This window comes from Colobus angolensis, unplaced genomic scaffold (genome assembly GCF_000951035.1).
Source record: "Colobus angolensis palliatus isolate OR3802 unplaced genomic scaffold, Cang.pa_1.0 Scaffold357, whole genome shotgun sequence".
NCBI classification, from domain to species: domain Eukaryota; kingdom Metazoa; phylum Chordata; class Mammalia; order Primates; family Cercopithecidae; genus Colobus; species Colobus angolensis.
The window spans coordinates 603505-608594 of NW_012116899.1; positions in this window are offsets into that span (position 1 = coordinate 603505).

A 5090-nucleotide genomic window follows, 5' to 3' on the forward strand; every position below is an offset into this window, starting at 1 on the left:
AATACAATACAGTATAGTGGAGTAGAGTACAGTACAGTAGAGTGGGGGTACAGTAGAGTAGAAGACAGATTACAGTAAAGTACAGTAGAATGCAGTAGAGCAGAGGGGAGTATAGTAGAGGAGAGGACAGTAGAGTAGGGGACAGTAGAGTAGGGTAGAGTGGAACACAGTAGACTGGAATAGAGTAGAGTGGAGTACAGTAAAGTAGAATGGAGTAGAGTAGGGTAGAATGGAATAGACTGCAGTAGAGTGGAACAGAGTAGAGTGGAATACAGTAGAATGGGCATTTCTTACCAACACCGCTCTGCCCTGAAGAGGTTTTGCCCTGTCTATGGATGGCTGCAGACTGTAGTATTCAGTACATCGGTTTCCACCAGATCTGTCCAGGCTATACCCATCCCACTCCCACTTCTCAGCCCCCCACTCTCAGCCCTGACAGGGTACCCATGGCATCCCAAGACATCAGCTAATTTTGTGGTAGCCTCCTTCATTCTCTCAGGGCTCTCTGCCTTCCTCTCTCACAATTTGTTCATTTGTGGAGGAAATATTTATTGAGTACATACTCTGTGCCCAGGACTGCGTTCTATTCCTAGAAGTGAGCAAAACAGACACAGCCTCTGCCCTGGAAATCCACAGTCCGCAGCCCTCTCAGGCAAGCCTCAACCAAATAGTCACAGAAACACATCCTAGTTACCTACTGTGAATGAGCTATGAATAAAGATTAACATGAGACTATTATCAAGGATCCCTCAGCTACTTTGGGGAGGTGAGGAAGAGCCAGGGCTGCCTGAGGATGAGGCTGTGAGCCTCTGAGGAGCAGCAGCAACTAACTGGCTGAAAGGCTGGAAAGGTGGTCAGACCAAAGAAGGGGAATGTCCCAAGACCCTCAGTAGGAAAAGAGTATTCTTTCTCTCTCTTTTTTTTCTTTTCTTATTGAGACGGAGTCTTGCTCTGTCTTGCTCAGGCTGGAATGCAGTGGTGCAATCTCAGTTCACTTTAGCAGCCTCAGCCTCCTGGGTTCAAGCGATTCCCCTGGCTCAGCCTCCCAAGTAGCTGGGACTACAGGCATGCATCACCACACCCGGCTAATTTTGTATTTTCAGTAGAGACGGGGGTTTCACCATGTTGGCCAGGCTGGTCTTGAACTCCTGACTTCAGGTGATCCACCTGCCTGGGCCTCCCAAAGTGCTGGGATTACAGGTGTGAGCTACCACACCTGGCCTCTCTTTTCTAACTCTGAATTGTCTCTTATAATTATCCCCAACAAAAAAGCTTGGGGAAAAAAACAACAACAAAAAGCAGAATCTGCATCTACAAGAACTGTAATTCTTGTAGCTGAGGAAAAGATCCAGAAGTTCAGGGAGGGAGTAATTTCACATATACAGGGTTTGGAGAGGTGTGGTACTGACGCTCAGTTATGGCCTGGTATTCTCTGTTTCCCTGGCATGGCTGCTGCAGTATGCCTTTCAGCAGGGCACAGCACGCCCAGCTTAAGACTGCACTTCCCAGTGTCCTTTGCAACCAGGTGGGGCCACGTGACTAAGCTCCGATGAATTTAAGGAGAAATCCTCGTCACTTTCTTTGAGGGAAGTTATTAATGCTTATTTTCCACTTCCTAATCTTCCACTTTCTTCTGTTTTTGTTTTTGTTTTTGTTTTTGAGAAGGAATCTTGCTCTGTTGCCCAGGATAGAGTGCAGTGGTGCAATCTCCATTCACTGCAACCTCTGCCTCCCGGTTCAAGCAATTCTCCTGCTCCAGCCTCCTGAGTAGCTGCGATTACGCACCCACGACCACGTCCAGCTAATTTTTGTATTTTTAAGAGATAGGTTTCACCATGTTGGCTAGGTTGGTCTCAAACTCCTGACCTCAAGTGGCTCATCCACCTCAGCCTCCCACATTGCTGGGATTACAGGCATGAGCCACTGTGCCCGGCCCCATCCCTTCACTTTCCCAGGGGTAGGAGCATACATGTGGTACTAGGAAGCCAGCTGCTGTGGTGGGGTTAAGGACAAGAGGTGAGATAATCTTAACAGAGAAGGTGCCTGGGTTCCTAGGAGCCCAGAGGAGCAGAACTACCTCCCTAGTCTAGACAGTTCCATGAGAGAAGCCCACTGTCATCTCGTATTTTGGGGTCTAAGTTTGCCTGTTCCTCAATTAACACAAGAGAGGTTATCTTATTCAATTATTTTGTCTTTACAATGCCAACCAAAACAAAAGTCGTAACAAAAGTCATAATGGAAAAGATAAAGAAATTTGATTACATAAAAATTGTGTAGGGCTGGGTGCTGTGGCTCATGCCTGTAATCCCAGCACTTTGGGAGGCCAAGGCAGGCAGATCACGAGGTCAGGAGTTCGAGACCGGCCTGGTGAAACCTCATTTGTACTAAAAATACAAAAAATTAGCCGGGCATGGTGGCACACATCTGTAATCCCAGCTACTTGGGATGCTGAGGCAGGATAATCGCTTGAATTCAGGAGGCGGAGGTTGCAGTGAGCCAAGACCACCACTTCACTCCAGCCTGGGTGATAAAGCGAGACTCTGTCTCGAAGAAAAAAAAATTGTGCAGGTTAGCAAACACCACAAGCAAAATCAAATGCCAAATGATGAAACTGGAAAACAATATTTGCAATGCATGACAGACTAAAGGCTAATATCCCATACATTTTATTAAGCATTTACTACTCATCAGGCACTGTGCTGAGTGCTTCATGAGGACTGTCCTGATTGAGACTGACTTCAAACTTCAACCCTGTGTGTAGGTGCCATACAGCACAACAATTAATCATAGGCTCTGAATTTGCCACTAATTTACTATGTGGTCCTGGAGAAGTGAACTAAAATGAGGATAATAGTCCGTTCTTTATGGGATTGTTTACAAAAATTAAAAGAGACAGGACTGCTGTGAATGGTTAGGCAGGTTGTGCCTGAAGGAAGGCAAACTACTAAGGGAATAAGTAAGGCTGAAATCCAATGCTTGTTCTCAAGCCCTGTGCCCCACCACAGGGTGGTACCAGCCCAAGGAAAACGTGCCTCTTTCTTATTTGCTCCAAGGCACCATATGAACTAGCAGCCCTGACATGAGAGAATTGCTTAGAAAAGTACCTGCCGTAAGTGGCCCATGTAAGTTACAATTACTATTAGCATTATTGTTCTTATTCTCCAGATGAGAAAACCAAAGCTTACAGAAGCCATGTAGTTCGCCCATCACAGGGCTAATGCAAAGACTCTTGTCAATGCATAACAAAAATTCAAACAACCCTGGCTGGGCGCGGTGGTTCACACCTGTAATCCCAGCACTTTGGGAGGCCGAGGCGAGTGGATCACAAGGTCAGGAGGTCGAGACCAGCCTGGCCAATATGGTGAAACTCTGCCTCTACTAAAAAAATACAAAAATTAGCGGGGCATGATGGCAGGCACCTGTAATCTCAGCTACTCAGGAGCCTGAGGCAGGAGGATTGCTTGAACCTGGGAAGTGGAGGTTGCAGTGAGCCGAGATCATACTGCTGCACTCCAGCCTAGGCGACAGTGAGCCTCTGTCCCCCAAAAAAAAAAAAATAAAAAATTCAAACAACCCAACAAGAACATGCAAAGGACATTGATCACAGAAAAAGAATAAATATATGAGGAGATACAGAAACTTACTCATAATTAAACAAGAGGAAGTTAAAACAATAAAATGTTTCTCACTATAAGTTTAGTTAACTTTGATTATACTCAACATTGAAAAAGTGTGTGCTGCGCATGGTGGCTCATGCCTGTAATCCCCACACTTTGGGAGGCTGAGGCAAGAGGATTGCTTGAACCCAGAAGTTTGAGGCCCGCCTGGGCAACATAGGGAGTCCTTGTCACACAAAAAATTTTAAAATGAGCCTGGTGTGGTAGCACATACCTGTGGTCCCAGCTACTTGGGAGAATGAGGTGGGAGGATCGCTTGGGTCACGGAGGTCGAGGCTGCAGTGAGCCGTGCTTGTGCCACTGCACTCCAGCCTGGGCAACACAGAAAGAACCTATCTCAGACACACACAAAAAGACTTTGATTCTGATGTTCCTCTCAGATCTCCCCAACTTGGGAATTACTAGTTTATCATTTACGTCGATAAAGCAACATTTCTTTTCATTTTAAAGGTTTGAAATAGTTAATTACGCTCCCAAACTCGACAGTGTCAGAATCACTGGGGGGAGGAAGGAGGAGGTTAAAAAGTACATAGCCTGCAGGCATCCCACCCTAGAGATACAGACTCTCTTGGAGACTTGGCATCTTGGGCGGTGCCAAGGAATCTGCATTTTAACAAACTCCCTGAAAGACTCCACACTAGGACTGGGAGGCACTGGTTGGAAAATTAGGTCAGTTCAGCTTCTCCAATCTCAACCCTGGCTAGTGGGGTTGATCCATGTAGATCTAGAATCAGGAAGCAGCCATACAATCAAGGTTGTCACCAATATTATCACGGTCGACAACAGCAGCAGCAGCAGCGGTATCTTAGTTGTTGTCATAGTCATCATCATCGTCATCATCATCAAAAACATCTATGGGTTCCTATTATGTGAAAGGCAGTCACTAACTTTAAAAAGCAGAAACGAAGCAGAGGGCTGTAGGATATAAAGGCTGTGACAGCTGGGACTAGAAGAATGGGTCTGGATTCAATTGGAAGTTGATTAAGAAGAGGTATGGTAAGTCAGTAAAATACATCTGTCACTTATACAAAGATATTTTATATATAATGTAGGCCAGCAAACTGATGAAGCCGCTGATTTGATTTGATTTTTTTGAGAGAGGGTCTTGCTCTATCACCTATGCTGGTGTGCAATGTCACAATCATAGCTCACTGTAGCTTCCACCTCCAAGGCTCAAGTGATCCTCCCACCTTGGCATCCCAAAGTGCTGAGATTACAGATGTGAGCCACCACACCCGGCCCATGCCTTTCTGTAAGAGAGAAGAATTCAGTCTTTCCAGAAGAAAACTTCTATCTTCATAAAGATCATGTGCATGACTGGGTGAGGATTTGCAAATTAGCATATCTTGTAGATAAGTTTTGCTCATTTGAAAGCCTAATTTGGTCTCAAAAGACAAGATTATTTCAGTTTTC